Source organism: Cololabis saira, chromosome 13 (assembly GCF_033807715.1).
Source record: "Cololabis saira isolate AMF1-May2022 chromosome 13, fColSai1.1, whole genome shotgun sequence".
Taxonomy (NCBI): Eukaryota; Metazoa; Chordata; class Actinopteri; order Beloniformes; family Belonidae; genus Cololabis; species Cololabis saira.
The window spans coordinates 30,224,503-30,249,169 of NC_084599.1; the positions used below are offsets into that span (position 1 = coordinate 30,224,503).

At 40.0% G+C, this 24,667-nt stretch overlaps 1 long non-coding RNA gene across 2 annotated transcripts in view; it reads left to right on the forward strand.

Moving 5' to 3' along the window:
• Positions 1-22,991, forward strand: part of LOC133457853 (uncharacterized) — a 94,497-nt gene extending 71,506 nt beyond the window's left edge. For both annotated transcript variants that reach the window (XR_009783908.1, XR_009783907.1), the window contains 2 exons: positions 1,735-1,809; positions 21,726-22,991. This is a non-coding gene — a long non-coding RNA (uncharacterized LOC133457853). The remainder of the gene's footprint in view (positions 1-1,734; positions 1,810-21,725) is intronic.
• The last annotated feature ends 1,676 nt before the right edge of the window (positions 22,992-24,667 follow it).

Below are 24,667 nucleotides of genomic sequence, written 5' to 3' on the forward strand. Positions count from 1 at the left end.
TGAAGAGCTGAGATAATAATGGTTCAGAACAAGAACCAGAGGAGTTCATTTTTACCATCTAAAACAACCCAAACTTCCGAAATGTCTTTGACAGAATGGTGCACTGTGGATTTCTACACCGTTTCACTTTTGCATCGGACATCTACGCCAGCTGGGTCCCAGTCACACGGTCCGTGTTGTGAAATAGCGACTGTCTTACGTGGACTGTGTTGCGGCATCGAAGTTCTGTGGTCACGAAAATCGCTAAGTAAATTTAAAAGTTTGGGTTGTTTTAGATATGAATATTTGCTATTCTACTGGCGTCACTCTGAGTTACTGTTAGCTGTTAGCTGTTAGCCACCGGTCGAGCTCCAGGTCAGAAGTGACCGCTTCCTTCTCAGGAAGACACTAAATACTCATGAACACTTCACACGGGTTGCATTCGTAAATAATAAATAAGATACCATTTGTAGAGCGTGATGTCACACAGTCAAACCCCACAACACAGTAGAAGAACTTTCTGTTTTTAATGCCGCAATAGTATTTCCTTGTCAAACTGTTACATAACAATGAGCAACTGTTGCTGTTTGTATCTGCTCTTTAAATGCCCCTCTGTCCCAAACAGTCGGAGACAGACTTGGACTGGTAGTGTGTGTGCGTGTGTGTGTGTGTGTGTGTGTGTGTGTGTGTGTGTGTGTGTGTGTGTGTGTGTGTGTGTGTGTGTGTGTGTGTGTGTGTGTGTGTGTGTGTGTGTGTGTGTGTGTGTGTGTGTGTGTGTGTGTGTGTGTTTGTTTTTTTTTGGGGCCATGGAATCAGGGTTACTAGGCATACTGGATACTGGATCCAAACAGGTCCTCATTGTACCAAAAGAGGAAGAACGCAGTCGTACTGCACTCTATTCAGCCAAGTTCGAAAGTGAGGGGGGGACACACTGTGCGTTTGTGTTTGTATACATGGTTTTGTTTCCATGTGTGTATTTGTGTGTGTTTACAGTGTGCTGGGAGGTTTGGACGCATCTAGTAAGATGTGCCTTCACAAGGGTGGATTTTATCTACCCTCATCCGTCCTCAAGCTATCTATTTTTGTGTCTCGCAGGGGAAGGCGAACAATAGTTTCTTTTGACCCGTGTAACGAGGGGGTTCTTCATATTCAGGTGGCTGCTCTGGATTTCCACTTACATTAGCTTTAGCCAAACGCTCACTTCAGTTAAAAAGCCAGCTTTAACTTTCTGCAAGTAAACTTCACTGCAGTGTGCAAAGAAAAAAAAATGAATAAAATCCACCAAGTTCCTATCCCTGAACTGTATTTGTTGCCTGGTAACGACCTTGGATGAGGAAACACTGGGAGTTATTGTGGGTGTACAAGGATTCACTGGGAACTCTGACCTTTTAGTCTCAGCAGCTTTTCACCAAGGCTGAGTGTTTTATAAATCTGCCTCGTATGAATTCACCCACATCTCCCTGAGTAAATACACTGAATACATTCTTTTTTTTTATTTTTTTTTAGTCCTGATAGCTATCAAATACCATCCGTTTGCACCTCTATAGCTCTTTATTTGGCTGTCACTTCATTTGCTGGTTCTTTCCAGATGTCTAACTAAATATTATTTTAATATAAACAGATTTTCCCCTTCAGCTAACAAAGGAGAGTTTTTCATAATCATCAACAGATTGCTGTGAAATTTTATTGCACCAAAGCATTCAGCATGCATACTTCCTTTGTATTTATTTATTTATTTATTTATTTTTCCCCCAGTGATGTAACAAAAGGGTGAAGATGCAGTCAAGAAACCCAGACAATGCCTCACAACCGGATGGAGACTGGGAACTGGTAGGTGCACACCCACATACACACGCTCAAATCTGCACACACACAAGTATGCTCACGCACAGGGAGTCCCATAGAGAGAGACAGCAATGCCTTGGAGGGTGCCAGTCATGCCCAGCTTCCGCTGCGCTCCAAATTGAGCGTGGCACAGTGTGTATGAAGTCAGCCGTCTGGAAGAGAGCCAGCCATTGTTCCAACAAGCAGCTGGATGGTAATTACTTGAGAGATGGAGAGAGCAGCTCTGCCACCTCACCGCTGTTGCTTCTGCTTCCTCCTATGTGTGTGTGACATAGAAATGATTTATATGATGAACTGGGATGGGTAAATACTCTATTGATGTACATAAACAATACGTTAGACTGGATGCAAGGCAATGGGTTTGACTTTTTCACAAGTTGACAAGTAAAGCGGTCGTCCAACTCATAAGCTTATGTCTGTTATGATCTTGCTTATGAGAAAATAACATTTGCACAGTTCTGGGCCAACAGCTCAGTTGACTTTATTTGGCCAAAGAAATATTTATTTTATGAACTGAACCATGTTCATGTCATCTCTCTACAAGAAGATCATAAGATGGTGTTGGAAGTCGATTTTTCAAAAGCTGACCATGCGCCTTATAATCCGGTGCGCCTTATATATGGATCAATATTGAGCCGCAACAGGTCTCGCAACCATAGACATATATACGTATTTTGAACGACGAAAAACAATAAAATATATTTATTCTAATAGATCAAGATCACAATAATCTTAAAATTAAGAACTAAAATATTAAAGAACTAACACAAATAAAATACACTTCAATTAAATACTTCGTTTTTTTTTTTTTGTAATTTATTTTCCAAAGCCACTCGGCTTTGGATGAAAGAGCTGCATGCGGCTCCGGAGCCGCGGGTTGCTGACCCTTGGTCTAATGGATGCAGAACGTAAACCCAGCCTCTACTGTAGCGCCTTATAATGCGGTGCGCCTTATATATGGAACAAGTTTTAAAATACGTCATTCATTGAGGGTGCGCCTTATAGTGTAGTGCGCCTTATAGTGTGGAAAATACGGTACTCATTTCTGGGTCAATGCTGGCTCATTTTGAAGTTAGTAACTTTCAGTGGTTCTTCTGTTGTCCATAGAAGCAGATCAGAGTCATTGTGTGTTCTAACGCAGGTTTTAATACAGGTACATGTAGATTATTAAGAAATTCTGTTCAGAACTGCAACAGGACGAAAGCTTTGAGACCATAGGAAGCTTTTATAGTTGTCTAGTTTAATCAATCACCGCAGCTGTATAGTCCATCAAAAACAAACCAAACAAAAAAAATCTAAGAACAATGTTACCCATTTTTAGGTTTAAAATGTTAATACTCACAGGAAAAAACAAAAAAGCAACAACAGTAGCTTGGATTTGTTGACACTACATGTGATGAAGGAATTATGGAGCTATGATTACAGCTTGTACATCATTTCATCATGTCATCACTGGCTGTTTCAACTCTTAAAAACTCCTAACTACATTTTTTATAACCACAAAAAATGACTTTAAAGGTTAAGTCTTTCATTAAGCTCCCATCGCTCTCAACAACCCTCTAAAACTAACATGTTGATCGCTGTTATCCTGCAATCAGTCACCCACATAAACACCAGCAAGAAACAGGAGATTTTTCCTGCCAAACTCCAGTTATTTAACAATCAAAGGTTTGGTTAACCAGTTCTGGCCTAAGTCAGAAGAATGCTTCAAGGTTAGGAAATGGTTTTAGACCACAGACAATCCATTAAAAGAATGAAAAGGACCTAAAATAAAGAATGATGGATCACTATGATGTCACCTGTTGGTTTGTGGGTTCTTGATTTTTAGCCTGGAGTTCAACACTTTGATGCTGTCATGTTACTCCGGCGATAAAACCACAGACACTACCTATGCTTGTTGTGGCTTTTCAGTCACGGCGTAGTCAAATTATAAAGTATACCCAGACATTATGTGCTATTAGATATCCACCCAAACTAGTAATCACCTTCCAATAAACTAATATTGTCTCATTTGAAAATCAGAGATGTGGTTTCTACAAATGTTTCCGTCTACTCATTTTTTGTTTTTCATGATCATACTTTTTTAGACAGTTCAAGAATGAATCTTTAACAAAACATGACATAACCAATGGTTTCAGTTTATGATCAAGTAATTGATTTCTAAATTTAGCGCCAGTCTGAATGAACCATTTGCTTCCACTTTATTTACAGTATGTAGGAACAACTCATTAACATTTACAACTGCAGGACAGTTACTAGGATCAGATCTTTTGTGTGATGAAGAAAAGTCAGAGAGTTCAGCTGGAAGTTCAGGACAGAGTGCAGGAGTGCAGAAGGAAAACCACACATGTTTTCTGTACTTTTTGAATTAAATGTAGATGGATGGCCTATTGGCTTCCTTGATCAGCCAGTGGAGTGGACTCTGCAAGAGTCCAAAATATAAAAAATCACAAGAGATAAGTCCTCATTGTTTTCTAAAAACTCATGTTATAACTCACGTTAGAGGTGTTAATGATTATTTCCTCCAGCTATAGTACAGTTAATCCTCTACGTCATCTCTGTACACATACTGTTAGGGTTGCCACCTTTCAGAAATAGAAATAAGGGACGCCCTGATTTCAGCAGCACAGGAGCCAAAAAAAAAGCCCCAAAACTTCTAAATTGAATAAAAATGTGTTTATTTTATATGAAAAAACAAAATGCTTTGATTTAAAGTTTAAAGTGCTTTAATAGCATTGAACTTGCATGACTGTACAGACAGACAACCATACTAGCAACTGAAATATCCTCCTATGCTACGTATGTCCACATCAGCCCAGATGTATAATATAGCCTACAGGTGAAGAATATAGTGTAAAAGTTAATTTATTTCAATAATTCAACTAGAATATGGTGTAAAAGTTAATTTATTTCAATAATTCAACTAGAATATGGTGTAAAAGTTCATTTGTTTCAATAATTCAACTAGAATATGGTGTAAAAGTTCATTTGTTTCAATAATTCAACTAGAATATGGTGTAAAAGTTAATTTATTTCAATAATTCAACTAGAATATGGTGTAAAAGTTAATTTATTTCAATAATTCAACTAGAATATGGTGTAAAAGTTAATTTATTTCAATAATTCAACTAGAATATGGTGTAAAAGTTAATTTATTTCAATAATTCAACTAGAATATGGGGTAAAGGTTCATTTATTTCAATAATTCAACTAGAATATGGTGTAAAAGTTAATGAAAATACGGTACAAATCGTGTCCCGTATTAGTTCAATACGGGACGCAACATTTTTTTCTCAAATAAAGGACAATTCCGTATTTTACGGGACGGGTGGCAACCCTACATACTGTACACCACCTTGGTGCGTTTGGCAGTTCTGGGCATGTGTGTGTTGTGCATTCATCTAGCTCTTAAGTGAGAGAGAAATATAGATAAAGTGGGATATATGACGGTGGGATAAGACGGAACAGGAAAGGGCATATTAAAGGAAGGGTAGGTGGAACGAGCTCTGCAAACGTCCCGGCCTGAGGAATGTGTCAACTTGCTGTCAACTATGTGTTGCTTTGTCGTGAGACCACAGAGCACTGGAAACACGTAAAAGTTGCCTTTTTCACACCTTCGATTGCTCCCGCCCTCCTTCCTCCTCCTTCCCCGTCACCCCCCATCCCCTCTCCCCTCTCCCCTTCCCCTTCCCCTTCCCTTCCCTCCCTCCCTCCCCACTCACACAGTGGCAGCGGTAGCCAGGCCAGTGCTAGTGCAGCTGTGACCAGAACAATAGCATTCCTCAGGTTTTAAACGCCTGGCACTTAGATTCCTAACAGTCAAATTCCTGGCGGGGAGAAGCTGGGGGTTGCTATAGGACGCCGAGAACTGTAAGAAGCCTTGTAAGGAGACGTACAGCTGTAAAGCACTGTGTGATTTGGCTTTTTTATGAGCGGGATGGATGGGCTCATGGGGGCGGGGGAAGAAGCTCTGTTGTCCCACCTTATATTCTTTTTTTTTTCCTCCACAGATGGGGCATTTGCAGCCCTGCCGCTTTAGCAGTTGAGCGGTGCCCCACTGCTTTGCTTTGGGCATCATGTGTTGATTGAGGCACCTGTTAGGTCAACGCGCGTGTCTTTTAATGTGTTTTTAGCACATGTGGTGCTGAAAACTACACAGATGTGTTGAAAGTGACACATTAGTTTTAAGAGCGTTAAATTGGGTGTTAACAAAGGAAACAAACAAGCTTTGGTTGTACTTACCAAAGCTGCGGCTCAAATGATTTCTAATAACAAAAGCTAACAAACCAAAAAAAAAAAAAAACTAAATCAAATGAATACAGTAGTCCTCAAATCCTGTCAGCCTCCTCTGATGGTTTTAGTTCACACAACACGGAGCTGCCGAACTATCAGCCCATCTGAAATAACCCCAAAAATAGCGATTCTCTCATTAACCACCCCTGTTTCACAATTTAAATATAAATGAATCTAATTTAGAAAACCTCGAGCGCGATGAAGGAGACTCATTTAGAGCCAATCTAAAATTAATGAGGGCATCTGGAGAGAGAGAGCGTGGAGAGGGGCCTTGTGTGGCTTAGCAGATACCGACGTTAACAAGCTACTGTACTTTAAACACCGGAAAATCCCCATTAATTTTAAAGTTAACACAATACTGTACTCTGAATGGTGGAAAGGAGCTTTAATGTTGGTTCAAACAGCCCATAGTGGCACTTTCAGACCGACTAGTGGCCTCTTGCTGTAAAATCTCCTTTATGTTGTCAAACAGCAGCATTTCATGTGACAGTGTCTTCACCGACACACAAATATACAATTCTCTTAGATGATTTCATGAGAAAAATGTTGGCTGGTTTAGGATTCAAGCTTGACTTCTTAGTCCTTTTAACAGTCCAACTCTTGCATTGACTCACGTAAAGGGACAGATGGCTTGGACCGTAAGTTTGGATATAAATTTTGTTTTCTTTTTGTTCCCTTCAAAGAACACATGTTCGCTGTCACGCCGTCCGTAACGCGCTCTCCCCCGGCAGCCGATGGAGTGGCTCCAGCAGATGCCAGTCAGCTCCCACAGTGACTGTTTGGTTTTGCAGGTTTAATTCCCGATGGGTTCGGGTCTAGAGTGATTAGGCTGAGCCCCAAAGGCCAGTGGGCTTGTCAGGTGTCTCCACACATTAATGTCGTTCTGCTCACACCCTGAGCCGACAGCACAGCGAGACAGAGGGGGAGAGAGAAACGCTGATCTGGTTGTGATGGGAGGCACAGAGGGATGGGGACGAGCTCCGTGTTTGGGTGTATTGTTCTTTTATTAAATCAGATCCGCAAAGAAGATTAATCTATATTTTCAGTAAAATCAAAGGAACAGGCCTGACTTTTTGGAGATTATCGGGGACGTTTCAAACTTCAAAGGACTCTAAATAGTATTAAAGCTTGTTTTTTTTTTGTTTCTTTGACAGAAAGGATTTCACTGAGTTTCATTTATGGATTATCTCATGTTAAAAATGATATAAAAGTTGGTGCTGTAACTCAGTAAATCGTACTACAGGGATCAAACTTTCTTATATTTGTCCACGGTAGGACGCTTAGGAAAAATGTATTTGTTGCTCAGTTATATAAAGTTATGTTTTAGAAAACATATGTTGCAAGTTGTGCTTTAGCTTTTACACATATTTCAACTTTGTAATTCTTCATGGCATGTTGTTAATTAGGTCGGTGTGCAGATATATGCGCGTGTTTACACCTTTTCTGATGGCTCCGGCTTTCAGTTAGCTCCATGCCAGTAAACACAGGCCGCTGGTGGAAGCTGCCTCAACATTTTCTTTAGCCTTTAACCCTAAAACCAGCTGAGTGTCAACACGGCCGACTTTTCCCTGCTGGATTCAAACAAACTTGCATTGTGTCTGTGCACAAACAACTTCCTGCATGCAGACATAGAGCTTGTTAGTGAGGATGGCAGGAGACAACCCCCCCCCCCCCCAAACTCTTCCTGCTTGTGACCTCCAACCTCTTCCTACCCCACCCACACCCAGCACTTACACAGCATGGTGCAGCTATAGGAGGAGAGGATGGTGGGCGATGGGGAGAGGGACTGTGTGTGTGCATAGGCAGGAGAAGTGATGTTAGGTTGTTGTGTGTGTCTGTGTGTGTGTGTGTGTGATTGGAGGTCAGGGGGGGGGCGGGGGGACTTCTGTCCTGTTCTGAAGTAGTGAAGAAATAAAGTGTGGGAGGGGGAGGGAGGCTGGGGAGATGAGGGCACCTACTGAGAGGGCAGCCTATATACACTCCTCCTTCCTGCTATACTTCTGCCTCCATCCCTTTGCTACCCCCCCCCCCCCCCCCCCCTTCCCTCCACCCCATCTCCCCCTCCTCTGTCTCCAGCCGTGGAGGTAAAGTACATTACATGCTTGCTAATCAAACCTCCATTACAAGTTAGGAGGGGATGAAATGAGCGTTCCTTCTTTTTCCCACCTTCATCACTCTGAAAACTCTCTTCAGTCTTGAACAGCATGTTAAGCCAGACTATTGCCCCCATGCTGGAAGTGTAACAGTGACACCAGAGTGTTTAAACAAATAAACACTTAAATGATGGGAAACCAAAAACACAAGAACCGAAATAATGTTTCTGTCCCACATGCTGGTAGAAGATAAACAATGTTTACTTATGCCACCTGTCAGAAGCTTTACTCTGTCCCAGACATGTTTTAGATGTCTCACTGGTATCACATTCAACAATAACTGGAACATTTTCTTATATTCAATGTTGGGTATGTTTTATGTGTTTTATTGTGAATTAACTATACAGGAGAGATTTGCATATCCTTGCACTCTGTTTTTTCTTGATTTTCTGGAATTGGGGATCAAAGATGGATTTTTTTTAACTGTCTGCATACAGTATATATGGTGTGTAAGTGCCGAGGATGGCAAAGGAAACCCTTTTTTTATGTATGCAATTTGATCACGCAGCATGATGCACGTTTTCTTGTTCATATGTGAAGTCCATCAAAGGACAGACTTTACTGTGTTGGCTGACTTGCATGATGTGGAACTCAACCGCCTCACCCCTCCAGCCTCAGACATAGACTTTTTATATATAGACTTTTTTATAATGTGACAGGGGATATACAGACATGAAGGTGTTAAAATATCATAAATATATCTTCTACAATGTTCTACTTCCTCTCAGGTTTAATTTTTACTAAATTCGACATATTGTTACTTACTACCCTTTGCTGCAAACCCAGTCAACAAAAATTGCCATCAGTGCAATCGCATCAGTATCGCTCATAGCGCCACTGTCGTAAACACTATTGCGTGGCCATATGCTATTTTCTTGTTTGTAACTCTGCTAGTCCACCTCCTCCATCAACATCTGATTTCTATTTCTCTGCAAATGCAGCAATTCCATTGACAGTAAGTGTAATTCAACAGTTAGCCTTATGTTTTGTCCATCCCTTGGTTCTGTGATTGTCTACCTGTCCAGGGGGAACCTCTTTTCTCACCTGACGACAGCTTGAATATGCTCCACCCCCTCATGCTCCTCAAAGGAATAAGGCGGATATAGAAATTTCCTGAAGCAATAATATCCAGCCCTTGTATTTTTCTGGTATCATTCTTCAAAAAGGATTTTGTTTTATCCGTTGAGCCTCACCAAAAAATAAATAAAAAATCCTTTGACCAATTAATTATCTGCTGTTAATTGTTTTGTGGATGTGGTGATGTGACTGTTTCGTTCTGAAAATCTTTCTTCTCCCATTCCTCCGTCAGAATTTCTTGCCTAGCTTGTCTCTTTGCAGATTGATGTAGCACACGTCAAAAAAATAAAGCCTGCTAAATTTCGGAAAGCTTCTGTAAAATACCAGGGGATCTGTGGTGGTACACACCAAAGTGCAATACAGCTGCAACAGTCCCTGCTCTTAACAGACTGTTTGAAAGCAGCTATTGATGTTACAGTGTTAGTTACAGCCTTTTACTGTGGTTCCTATGATGCCAGTTGCACCTTCAGAGTAAAAAAAAGTACACTTGATAGATTCATGTTAATTTCATGCTACATTTCAGGGATCTTTCAAGTTTGACACAACTTAACAAGAACCAGACAACCCTAGTACATACATAGAGTACATGTGACAAAGTTCATCCAACATGTTTGAAAATGCATTTAAAATCCTGGGGACCAACAGGATGTTCAAATCCCTGTGTTTGTCCACAGCACTAAAGCAAACTTGAGCAATTGCCAAAGTGAAAAGTTACTGTCTTTGTTCATTGTCTCATCTCCTGGTTTGTCCCATTTTGCATGTGTTTAAGACAGAACAGATAGCAAATCTGTTGTTATGACATTTTAAAAAATCCTTTTTTTTTCATTTTTGTTAATTATTATTATTTTGTTTTTAGTCTTCATTAATCATCTGAAGGACTTGTGTTTCCCGCGGGACAGGAAGTTTTATATCAGTACTTTATATCTTCGACTTTATATCAATGTGGTCAGAAACTGCTGGGTCATCTTGCTCATTCAATGAAACCAGACCCAGATTCTTCCCGATTCTTAAGATTTAGAAAAAGTATGACCTCTGATTAAACAAAATAGTTGATTAAAATGTTTTTAAATCTGTTTCCAAAGCGTTTCTCGGTCAAACAGAGTTCTTTTCAATTTCATCCAGATTCTAAAGAGATCTTCAGTTACAAACAGTTGTAAATTAAACTAATAGAAATTCTCATGGGGTGGTGTGCTGATCTGATCTGAATACACTGCCAATACAAAGCCATTCAGAGCTCTGTGGTTGCCTGCAATCATTCAGAGGATCAGACTACGAGATCTACACAATACCACAGTGACACATGCTGGAATTACTGCAGACAATATCTGGACTTAGATATTAAAACTGATACACAAAAACACAATAGACATAGCAGAGGCAGTCTTAAAGAGATAAATATGCATGCACTGAGCTAAAGTGCATCATAAGTACTCAACTTACTTGTCCTAAGAGCATGAGCTGCACAAATACACAGCTTTTGAAAAATGTCCTTTTTGATGTTGCACACTGAAGTTTTTTGTTAACTGAATAGTTATCTGCGAAGTTAGAACCCACTCGTCTAATCTTTGTGTGTGTGTGTGTGTGTGTGTGTGTGTGTGTGTGTGTGTGTGTGTGTGTGTGTGTGTGTGTGTGTGTGTGTGTGTGTGTGTGTGTGTGTGTGTGTGTGTGTGTGTGTGTGTGTGTGTGTTAAAAAACACAAGTTATCTGATGATAGTTAGATTAGATGAACAACAGCATATGTGGGAAATCATGTGGGCGATGCCATATAATTGCTTCCATAAGATTTCAGAGGGTAAGTTGCAACCAGGTGCTGCAAATCATCAGCAGTTGATGAACTGACCATCAGCAGGTGTGCAGACCTCTATATAAGCAGATGTTTTGGGAGTTTGCTGGTGCTGAGTATCCAGGTATAGATTTACAATTAATGCCAAAGCTGGAAAGACATACGCAGCGGCCACAGAGAAGTCATTGTTGCGGCACATCAATTTGGAATTGTTTAGGAAACCATTTGCAGAAACGTTGAAGTTTATCATTTCCAGTGATAAAGATTAATTGGAGGCTATTCAAGACACTTTCCCAGGACTTTCACTCCAAGTTCAGATCATACAAATCTCAAAGATATTCAGAAAAAAAGGTTCACTATGTGAAAACCTCTTCTGAGTCACAAGAACATGGAAGCATAAACTCCATAAAAGCATAAATCTTGCATCTGCTAAATAATAATACTCTCAAACACAGCAGTGTCCGTTTGTCCATCCATCCATCCATCCATCCATCAATTTTTTCCGCTTAACCAAGGTTGGGTTGCAGGGGCAGTAGCCTAAGCAGGGAAACTCAGACTTCCCTCTCTCCAACCACTTTCTCCAGCATATCAGGGGGGATCCCAGAGCGTTTCCAGGTCAGCCGAGCAACATAGTCCCTCCAGCGTGTCCTGGGTTTTCCCCAGGGTCTCCTCCCAGTGGGACATGCCCAGAAGCCCTGGCCAAGGAGGTGTCCAGGAGGCATCCTCACCAGATGCCCGAGCCACCTCATCTGGCTCCTTGCAATATGGAGGAGCAGCGGCCCTACTCTGAGACCCTCCCAGATGACCGCTTCTCACCCTGTCTCTAGGGGAGAGCCCGGGCACCCTGCAGAAGAAGGTTATTTCGACCTGGTTCTTGCAGTCACTCCCCATAGCTCATGACCATAGGTGAGGGTGGAAATGAAGACCGACTGGTAAATTGAGAGTTTCACCTTTCGGCTCACCACAACAGGCTTTTGCAGAGCCTGCGTCACTTTAGACGCAGCACCGATCTGCCTACTGACCTCCCACTCCATTCTTCCCTCGCTTACAAACAAGACCCAGAGATACTTGAACTCCTGCACTTGGGGCAGTATCTGATTCCCGCCCCTGAGAGGGCACTCCACCCTTTTCCGAACAAGGGACCATGGTCTCGGATTTGCAGGTGCTGATTCTCATCCCTGCCAAGTTGAAGGTCTTGGCCTTACAAAGCCAACAGATCCACATTATCTGGAAAAAGCAGAGACCCAATTCTGAGGCCTCCAAACCAGTCCCCCACTCCGCATGTTTGGTGCATAAGCCCAAACAACAGTCAGGACCCATCCCCTCATCCAAAGGTGAAAGGAAGCTACCCTGTTGTCCACTGGTGTGAACCCCAATGTACAGGCACTGAACCAGGGGGCAATAAGTAGGCCCACCCCTGCACATCGCCTCTCACCTTTCACCACCGAGTCCAACACCTCTCAAGGATATCGGTTCTGCAGCCCGAGCCCTGCATTGAGGTGAGTCCGACTATATCTAGCCGAAACTTACCACCCTCATGCACCAGCTCAGGCTCCTTCCCCACTAGAGAGGTGACATTCCAGGTCCAGAGAGTCAGCTTCTGCAGCCTATTATCGCAAGGGAAAATTATGTTCCTTTGTCTTTTTCTTCATGTGGGGTTTTTTGAGCCACGCTTTGTCTGGCTCCTCACCTCGGACCTGTTTGTCTTGGGTGACCCTACCAGGGGCATAAATCCCCAGACACCTGAGCTCCTGCGAGTTTTGGAGCACGCAAACCCCTCCACCACGATAAGGTGGCGACTCAAAGAGGAGCATACCAGCTGATCTACCTAAAAAAATAGCTGAGAAATAAGAGTCAAGCTTTTGGAATGACTTACGGTTATTTGACACTACTAATGCTAATAATTTAGCCCAATTTAGGCCTTTCTCTCTTTGTCTGCTGTGGAGAATTGGATTTCATGAACACCTGTATGAGTGTAGTTTTTTTAGGAGGATTATGGTCAGGGAAGCCATGAATCACTACTAATTACCATCTACGTCTGGCTTACTCACTTGCTCTTAATCACACACACACACACACACACACACACACACACACACACACACACGCACACACACACACACACACACACACACACACACACACACACACACACACACACACACACACACACACACACAGCTGTATATTACCCTCTGCACCAAGCTCAGAAAATTGAATTATATGTTGTGGTTTCTTTTCTTAAGAACTTTGCATGATCACGATTTAAATTCAACGACCTTTTTAGGAAGCATAGTCCCTATAGAAACTGCACTCTTTGGTAATTATGTTTTTCATCCTTTTGAGTGTTTTATACTTACGATGCTAAATGACTAAATACAAAATCACATTCTTGCTTCTCTTTGAAGTACAGGTAAACATCTTGGGACGCTCAGACGGTAGTTGGTCTCCTGTAGAGATAATGACCTAAATGTGCTTCAGGGCCTATAGCCGTGTCCCCCTGTGGTGAAGTATCAGTACCGCTGCTCTGATTTGTTGTGTACATTCAATAAGTTTGTTTTATGTTGTTTTTATTCGCTTATTTGAATGTTGAGATATATTTCATGGACTAAAGTGTTTCTTTGATTTAAGGAGTTCAATCACAGGGACAATTTAAGTTGAATGGTAATTTTGCTCAACATTTCTTGAGTTGCAACAGAATTGTCCTCCAGGTAGGTAGGTAGGACATCTGGAGGCTCCATCAAGGATAAGGGACCAAGATGGATGGAAGTTTTTCAAAAACAATGGACATTTCCAGCAGAAAACCTCTGCTTGTTTCTGGCTGAAAGTTCAAAACTACATCAAATGTCACAGTCTATTAGTCTTTATTTCCACAACAAATGCATTCTAAATCTATCACTACCAATATATTTAAACAAAACTTAAAATTACACCAGTTTCTGTAGCAGTTTTTCTGCTGTTAATATGTTCTTAGAAGTGGTCCTTAAACCTCCCTAAACCTGTCTTTGAAAGAGGAAATGGAAGCAGGCACACAGCCTCATTATATGCTCTTACTTTTCTCTGGGTCAGTAAGCCGACATAGCTGGTGACCTAGAGCCAAGTTGTTGTAAAGGAGGATTGAGGAACGCCGAACAGTGTGCGATAACTCAGGTGAAGTAGAGGAGACTGACAGAGGTGGAGAGATGTTCTCAGTCTCTCGTTGAAATCCGAGATAGCAGCATAGCGGTTGACTGGGGAGAGAGCGAGAAGGTGTGTCTGTTGAGTGCGTAGATGAGCTATGAACAGACAACGCTTGCCCTCGAGTCAAAGAGCTCCAGTGGCTTAAACTCATTGGCTGTCAAGACAGACATACATGCTCACGGACAGGTGATGCATCATGGTTGTGATGGAGGAAGACGACGAGGGGAAATGGAGAGAGAGACAGTGAAGAGAAGGGACAGACAAATGAGGTAGAGGTGAAGCAAAGGAGGAGTAGGAGGGGAACATAGGAGTAAAAGGAGGTGATGGAGGGGAGCAAGAAACAGCATTGGACAATTTACTCAGTGATAGTTACATAGATTCAGTTATTTAAAAGACAGTTTTCATTCCTTTTCAATTTCTGTAAAGATAATTAATAATTCAAAGTTTGTTGTTTGGACTCATATGCAGTCATTTTCTTGGACTAACTAAAGTAACTAAATGTGAGGTTGAGCACATTTTCCTTTTGAGATTCAACTTAATTCTACCAAAAAAGATCAAATTTGAACTGCAGCATGGGAGACATGCGCATCAAAATTAAATCTATATATGAAGTTAATAGAATGTACATTGAACATATATAAATAACAATAACTTAAAACAATACTTGCTTGCATTAAGAGGAGTACACTCATCTGACCCTTTTACCCCAACAATAACTCCATCAAATCATTCATTCTTGCTCTGTTTTTTATTTACAGTTTCTTCTTTATTCTGCCCACCATTCATTGTTTAAAGGGATTAATAAGTTATACTCAGTAAAATGCTATTGCAAGGCAAGTTTATTTCTATAGCACAATTCAACAACAAGGTGATTCAAAGTGCTTTACAAAGACAATAAAACATGAATAAAAAGCATTTAAAATTTAAATTTAAACCAAAAGGAAAGAAATAAGAACAATAGATAAAAATCTGATAAAATCAATATTAAGTTTTGGGACTGCAGAAAAATTACAATTAAAATTAAAACCTTCTTTTTTTAAACTGACATTTGCAGATAAAGCATTAACTGTAACATACAGTTTACTTACAATATATAGTATGTGATTGAATTATTTGCGAAAAGTTAGATGATCAGACTTGTTGGCTATACATATATATATATATATATATATATATATATATATATATATATATATATATATATATATATATATATATATATATATATATATATATATATATATATATATATATATATATTTATATATATAATCGCATTGACAGCTAATGTTTGTATGTGTGTGCTAGTGATCAAACAACATAAAAAAACATATTAATGTGTAATAACATTTAAAGTGTGTCTTAGCATCCTGAGAAGTGTGTCTTTAAGGAAGTAAGAATTTATTTTTTTAGCAAAGAACTACAGTATTTTAGGTCATTTCCTTCTTTACTGCTTTGTTCTCAATACATTATTTTTAGTAAACTTTTTAAATTCCATTGAATATTCCCATGACAAATTTAGTTCATTTGAGAACCAAAAATGAAACTATGACTTTGTTTCCGTGACAACTTCTTAACAGAGTAATTTTCTTTTTTTTCTTAGTTGTAGCATGGCTTTATAATTTCGGACAAAAAGGTGCAATTCTACTAAAAAGTGTGGCCAGGGTTTCTTTAAGTCCCAGGGTAGCGAGATGAGAGGGGGAGGAAGTGAGTGATGGACAGCAAGTGGGAGGGAAGGGGAGAATTGGGGGGATGGAGAGATGGAGGGAGGTGTATAGTGTAGCAGAAACTTCCCATGCTGGCCTCCCAGTGTGGCTACGTAATGAGGGCAAGGGACACGCACACACACACACACATACACACGCACACACACTCGCAGACACACACTCAGAACTGAGCATGGCCCCACGGCTGATTAGCGGCACACAAAGGGCCCAAACAGAAGTAGCAGAGGGCACACAATGGGAGCAGGGCCTCAAGGCGTGGTTTACTTCTGCCCCGAGGGAGGGGGCGAGAGAGGCAGTGGGACAGAGGAGGAGAGAGAAAAAGAGAGCAGGGTCCCACTGAGTTGGACAGGCAACCAAAGGCGGGTGGTGCTGGGGAAACGAGGGGGTCTGGTGGGGTTGGAAAAGTGTCAGGCGCAGAGAGGAGTTTTGTTTTTGGGCCGATAAAGATGTGCGGGGGTTTCTACCGAGTCCTTCTTTACCAGGAAAACAAAGTAAAGTGTTTAGGATCGCAGCTGTTTGTTCAGCAGAAAAATATAATGTGCGAACTCCAGATGAGTTACAAAATATGATAATGGAGGGAAAAAAACACTGTGAGGGAAGATGGAGGCATGGTACCGGGTCAAAAATGTAGACACTTTAATGTATGAGATGAATTTCATTAACTGCTTTGATCTATTTTTTACAAAATGCCTCAACAACTTCATAAAAAGTTGAAGAAGTTCTTGCAAATTGGAGGTTTTTCTATAATCAGCATTTCATAAAAGTCTCAGAAAAGGCATAAAATACTCGCCCAGCTCTAGATGATCAATAAAGAGGTTGGAAAGTTAGAAATGTGTCGTTCAGCTTGTCGAGGCCTGTTACAGTATCCTTTTAAGGCAGCTGGTAGTTTCTCTCTGCCAACAGGACTCTGGGGTGTGTCTGAAAGCACATAGTAGATTGATCAACATGTAGTCAAGTGTAAAAGTTCAATAAATTCAATGCACAACTGAGCAAGAAGAAAATCCATCTCTACAAGACAGGAATGTCTCTCATGCTATTCACGCTAACAGCCACATTATCCAACTGCAACACAAGCCGGATTTGTGAAGGATCAGATTTGACAGTTCACATTCATAACTACAAACATGTTGCATGTGAACATGACAACCTTCTGAAATGTTACAGACATCTTTTGGCGTGTGTAATTAGCATCAGAAACAGAAAACCTCAAATTTGTTTGTATTCAAGCAGGAGATTTGATTGAGGCAGCTTGGAAGTGGCGGCACCTACATACCTACATTACTGATGACACCTCACCACTGACCTATTTTGTCCATAGTCCCGTTGTTATGCTGAGGCAATGCATCTCTGTCACACACCAATCAGAGCATTCACATAGGGAGAAAGTCTGGCACACATGCTTTCATTTGTCACATGTCCATGAATCCGAAATATATATATATATATATATATATATATATATATATATATATATATATATATATATATATATATATATATATATATATATATATATATACCCCGTATAGCATTACATGAACTGACAGTTTAAAATGAGAAAATCTAAATTCTGTCCACATAGCAGTGAAAACATTAGGTATGACTCACAGCAATGGAAAAAAAAATCGATTTGTCACTTCAGCATGAATGAAGGCTTTCATCTAGTTTACACAAGGTGATTTGAATATCTGTTCAAACAGATGTATGTGAGGAGAAGTTCTTGCAAGCAGAATCTACTTTGACAATAACTGCAAACAAAAACAAACAGAGGCTGTCATTTGTCAAGTTTTCAGCTGATCCCAGGGACAAAGAAAAAGCCTTGGAGGAGATGTTTTTTGTTCAGATGAGACAAAGTTTGGGTGAAGAATTGAACTTTTAAAACCTGTGAAACTATTCCTAATGCACTAGAACTACTTGGAAAATCGATTTTGGACAGAAGCTATTTTATGCAACAGCAACGTCATAAGTTGGACAGAAAGTCAGACAAAAGAACACCAAGGAACAATTTTCTTTTGTTTTGCAAGCTCCTGGGACATCCACTCCTAAGAAGTGTAACATTTATTTCTAACAATTATACACACGTGAATAATCTTCATGCCCCAAACCGCTTAGAGATGTTCTTTAATATAGTGCCTTCATAGACTAAAGGGTAACAAAAATCTCTTCTCCAGATCTTTTGATTATGTCTTTCCTCCTTAGCATTGTGCACCTGAATGCTCCAAATCACCAAAAACCTGCATATCTAGAGGTGATCACGCATGCTGATGCTCACTTTACGTACATGAATTCCCATGGAGCATTAGGGGTGTACTTAGTTTCTCAAACATGTTTCTGCATATTTACTTAGTTTGACGTATTTACTTAGTTTGACATGTTTGACAACATTTTATCATGGCTGTACTGTAACAAAATAAAACATTCACCAAAAAGAATGAAACATTTTCAGTTTCATTATGAGACAGAAAAGTAGGCATGAAGAATAAGCATAGGTCCCACCACTAATATTTCAGATGATCATGAGTACCTTTTTGATTGCAAAAAACTTTAACGTAACACCTCTTTGCTTATCGATTACTATCAACATGCTACAGAAAATGAACATTATATGACAATGACTGATGAATGTTGCTCTATTTTAGCTGCTGTTGTCGGAAATATTTAATCAGCCACTTGGACCAAAATGTCGCTGACACTTCATCAGCCAGAGGAGGAAGCAATGGAGTTCATGTCTTCCTATCTTCCTTTTTACTTCCTGATTTTCTTACCGTCACCCCCTCCCACTCTCCTGTAGCAAGGAACAATATATTTTGTAACACAAATCTGCATATTTTACTTAAGACAGAACCTTTCTTTAATATTTACTGAGAGGCAACACAGAGAGAGAGAGAGAGAGAGAGAGAGAGAGAGAGAATGGGATGGGATAGGAAATAAAAGTAGGGGGATGAAGGTATAAATCCACTAAGACAATTTAAATTTTCCAGCTTCCCTTCCTGTTTTCCAATTAAATAATTCTATTTAAATACATCAGAGCTGACACACACACACACACACACACACACACACACACACACACACATGCGCGCGCACACACACACACACAAACACACACACGTTAATGGTCCTCAGCAATGAAGAGGCTCCTGAAATAAGTCACGCAGTAATTGTATTTGATAAATCATAAAGGGACCCTATCAGAGGAAAGCTAGCTGTAATAAAATGATAAACTAGACAATTATGAAAAAAAATCCCTGGCCTTTAATTTCCTAAATACACTCTGGAGAGAGGCTGTTTAAGCCGGAGCAATTTGACGGGATGCCCAACACATTATTTTCTCTCCTATCTGACACTTTACACCACTGGCCTCTGAAATGTTGGTGACATCACGGTCCACAAACACTTCTGGCTCCCGTCTCCTCGGTCTAGTGATCCATCACACCGGAGGACATTTGTCCAACAAAGTAAGCTTGTGTAGTACTCGTGTACATGCTTTAAAAGCCTTTTGAAGTACTTTTTCTAGACAGCCCATGATGTAGAAATTATACTGACCCGAACTTGCTTTTTAAAGTACTGTGACATGTATGGCTATGTTTTATTGCTTGTTTGCTGTCAACAAATCTAATGACGAGACAAAACTGTATTTTGTTGGCATCACAATAACAGTTCCATCTTATTAATAATATTAATATTAATAAATAACTTTATTTATCCGTTAGGAACTTCATTTGTGGAAAAGCATCAGCATCAGTGCATGTACAGATAACATATGCAACAGGACAGTACAGAAACAAACCAAACAATCAATATAAAGCAACATACATTGGGCAATCACAAATACTGCTGGACTTAGATGCTGTAAAACCATAGCATAGATAAAATACGAGAGAAAGAGAGATAAATTTCTTATCTTTTGTTGCATTAGTTGAACACAAAGAAAAAAATCAAGTTTACGTAGGAATAAAGTAGACTTTACTACTACTTCCTGTGTTATCATCACCTATTTAGTCTCCAGAAAGCTTGCCATGTTTCCACAACCTAAAATATTTGTTTTAACATCAGCCAGCAAACATCAAAGCAAGCAAGGTGGTACCAGAAATCTCAAATAATATTTTATCATAACCTTCATGTAGCCTCTTTCTTTTTCTCTATGAAGAGGAAAGATGCTTCTGTGTGGCCGTTTCAACGGATTACGGGGCCAGTTTTGCCAGGAAGGGCAGATGGGTACACATTTTATTTTGCAGGTAAAGTGTGTGTAGGAATTCTTTTTTTTGGGACCACACTGGCAGTTTTTGTAAATATTTGTTTAACCCTTATCTGAAATGAACCAACATTACGTTTACCCATTCCAAGCGTCTTCCTTTCCTCGCCACCCAACCACTCAGGCCCCCTTCACATGACAACGCCTCTCCCTACTGGGACTGGAAGACGTGGGAACATCCAGTTGGCAGTTTTACCTTCTGCTAATGAAGATGCACGCCAACACTGTTAGAATTCTGCACACTGTGCATTGTGATAAGCTATTCTAAAATACGCTTATAAACTTTGCATTTATAGAACAGATTTATTGGTTAGCAAATGTAAAGATGCGCCCCCTACATGATGTCATCGAATGACTTTGTAAAAGGTGTGAGATGTGGCAGTTAGTTGTTTTGGTTACATTTTGTAGAATTTTCTTTACATGTTATTTGGGTGTATTAATGTATTAATGATACAACAATGGCAACAGTATTGCTCTCATAATTTGGGATGTTTTGGCAGGTTTTGCTCAGCTATTGTGGCTAGAAACCATCAGCTGGATCTGGTAACACTGGATGGGGCGGGTCTCACTAAATGTTGTGAGTCAGAGTTTTCTAGCAACCCCCGTTGGCACTCAGGTCTGGTATCATGTCAATGAAACCCTTGCTAAGCCACCTTCTAACACCGAACCCTCTACTGTCACAAAGGTCACATTATCTCTTTGAGGCCTAGATTTTATTTTTCACGGTTAAATAGAATCGCATCACTTGCTCGCCGTTCTGGCCGAGACGAGCATGACGGTGAGAGATCTGCACCACAAAGAGTTAAAAACATTTTTTTTTTTTCTTGGTAGACTGTGCCTTCGTGTGTGTGTGTGTGTGTGTGTGTGTGTGTGTGTGTGTGTGTGTGTGTGTGTGTGTGTGTGTGTGTGTGTGTGTGTGTGTGTGTGCGAGTGTGTGTGCAAGTGGGCACGCAATAGGTGCTTCTGTGTAAAATAACATGGAAAAGGTGATTTTCCACTATAGTGAGGTTTGCACAGCGTGTTCCCCCAGGCAGCGACAGAAACATGATTGAATTTATTTTGTGTGTGTGGGAGAGAGAGAGAGAGAGAGAGAGAGAGAGAGAGAGAGAGAGAGAGAGAGAGAGAGAGAGAGAGAGAGAGAGAGAGAGAGAGAGAGAGAGAGAGAGAGACACTTCATCTGTCTGTTGCACTTAGTAAGGTTTTATTGTAAGTCGTTTGGAATTAAAAATTCCAGCAAAGAGTTTTTTTAATCAAGAATTAAAAAGACTAAATTTTTTAGGAGGAAACCTGCTTTTCCTTTTTTTTTCCTTCAAAGGCAGATTTCCAGGAAACGTGAGGTTTTAAATTTGACTGCACATCGCGCGACACGGAAATGAAGAGGTGGAAGAGTTGCATGTGTTTCTCAACAACACTGTTTCTGTCACTCCCTGCAGGTGTTGCTGGTGGTGCAGCATGAGTCCAGCAGAAGACAGGAAGAAGATGCCTTCACATCACACTCACACACGTGCACACACACGAAACGTAATCTGGAGTCTAATGCCAGGACTGAAAACCATTTCCAGGTGAAGAGAACTGGATTAAAGTGAATCAAGGTGAACAGAAACGACATCAGGAGATGTGAAAAGGGGGCGTCATCTGGGCAGCTCTTTGAAAAAAGATCTAAGAAAAACCTGGAACCAAACCTGTTGATTTTCTGGATCTGTTTTGCTGTACCTAAGTATTGTTCTGCTTTGGTTTGTTAAGTGTTTATATTACATTCCACTCTTTGACCTTTTATTAAACCTCTGTATTTCACCTCACTCTTGTGTGCATTTTCCTATGTTATATTTATTCATTTAAAGATTTGATATCTCCTATGTCAACATCCACATTGATGATGTATTTCAGAATGTCTGTATACCTTACTGAGACATCGCTGTGGAATAAAATGGCTCTAAAAGCACAAATGTCAAGCTGTTTTGATCTTTATGATTTTATTTGTTCCTAGGTGCTAAGATGGACACAATATTTGTCCCAGTTAAATATTTGTGGAGGTCTTTTTTTCTTCTTCCCTGTTTCAAACTTAGATTATGAGTATAGAATAACTCCTGGTCTGTGAGCATTTCCTTAGATGTTTTGTCATATTGAAAACTGGTAGAACGTTTTCTGCGTCTTTTCATAATCTCTTCAAAAGTAAATTGCTATCAAGGATGCTGGAGACGTATCTTAACCTCAGTTTTTTTGTTGTTGTTTAAATCATGGATCAACAGTCTTTTCATGTGGGAATCTATTTACGTCTCAGTTCACTTTATATATCTATTTTTTTGCATCATTAAAAAAAGAAGCGTGACCTTTAAATCCTAGTCGACTACATGACAGGTCTCCGTCTTGTCACAATTCAGTATTTGTGAACTTGTTAGGAAGATTGAATGGCGTATTTATTTACTCACCTTTCAGAATTTTCAGGAGGTTTTAGATCAGTTTTTGTAAAACTGACAAATTAGCAAGATTTGAGATTTCTTTTATTTTTTTGGTCAAGACTTTTGAACTGAGCCGAATCCCGTCAGTCTCACGGACACAAATGTGAGAAATTGACATTTTGATGTACTTGCTTTCAGAACTTTTTGAGTTTCTCATCAGATTTTCAAAACCAATATTTAGTCACCACTGTTCCGGATACTTCAATTGATGAAAAATCTGATACATGTTTAATAAAATTATATGCATGACCATTTCTGAAGTCCCTCATTTCTTTGTTTTTTGCATGTAAAAGACTTAATAATCTTCGGACACACACACATACCCTAAAATGAGCACAAAAACCGTACAAACAGAGAATAGTGGCCCCTGGCTATCTGCAGCAGCGAGTGTAAATGATCACATAGTTGTGGTCATAATTCACAGTCATAAAGGGTGCCATAGGGAAGCTGACACCCAGCGTATGTGTGTGTCTAAGTCATTTTACACTCTTCATGTCGTTCCTGTCTCCGTCACATCTCACCTTCCTCCTGCTCATCCTCCTGATGCCTCAGGTGATGAAACTGGCTCAGTTACATCAGACCAACTAAAACTTACCCCCCGCCCATCTTTAACTTCACTCTCATCTGCACTCGCGCACAATCACATGCACACATCCAGATTTGTTTGGTTAACTTGTAGAACCACATCAGTGTGTTTAACCTTACTGATTGAGTGCTTTCTATTGCTAAAAATCAGGATGATTCATCAGGGATGACTCTATTTACGGGGCGGAGGCGAGTTGATAGTGATGGATGACAGATTAATCAGTAAACGAAGTTAACGCAAGACCAGGGAAACATGAGCACACAAACGGAAAGAAAAAAAAAACTGCAGATTTTCCACTGACTCACATCTCATTTCGGTTCTTTATCTCAAGATTTAGAAATGTCACTTTGATTGTAAAGCGGTGGAGAGATGAAGTGAACACAGATTAACTGTAAAGGTATTAATAAAGAGAGCTGCATATGCAGCATGATAGTCAAAGTCTTAATGTTGAATCTGGTCTGCATTGACATGAAAGTGAATATCTGTTTAAAAGTTGGTTCAGTGAGCTCATAATTGTGATTGAGCCCTGAAGCACCAAACGGAATTGTTATAATGTTACAGTAAACCAGTTTACTGGTGCTGAGAACAGCAGTAAAGGTGTATTTCACCTGAACCAGCAGTATGTGCTTTTGTCAAGGTGATGAAGGAAGGAGGTGAAGCAGACTGAGGCAGGTGACAACAACCAGGAGGATGTTGCTCTGGGATGGAGGGACCAAATGATACTGCAGAAGAAAAAGCTTCAGCACTCAAACAAGAATTAGAGTAGTCCCATTCACTAGTCTCATGTTAAAATGTCAGAGAACATTAAGTATCCAGCTGTCACACAGGTCAGAGTCAACAGAACAGAGGAGACCAGTGGATTTAAACACCATGCACTCCAGATGCAGCAGCTCTGGTTTAACATTTAAATCACTCAAAAAATAAACCACTCAAAAAACATTTAGCATTCAAAAACATTGAAAACAAATAGTGTGTGGATACTTTTAGATCAATTGAATACAAAACATCAGTCTACATTACTAATGTTTACAAAAAAGAAGTCAATATAGAATTCAAGTAAAGTTTTCTTAAAATGAATAATTTCAAACTATAAGTTAATAAGTTTATCAGTTATTGAGTTTATAGCCACGATTAGTACCTCAGTTTGATTTAAACAAGTGGACTGGATATGGTATCTGAAACTGTTATTAATGAATACCATAATAACACCACCTTAAAAGCAGCTCAGGATTTAGTATTTGACTAATTTCATTTGGACATGTGGAGCATGGAAGTTAACCTGATCAATGGGCAACCAATCTGTGAAGAATATGTCTTTAGCAGCTTGTCA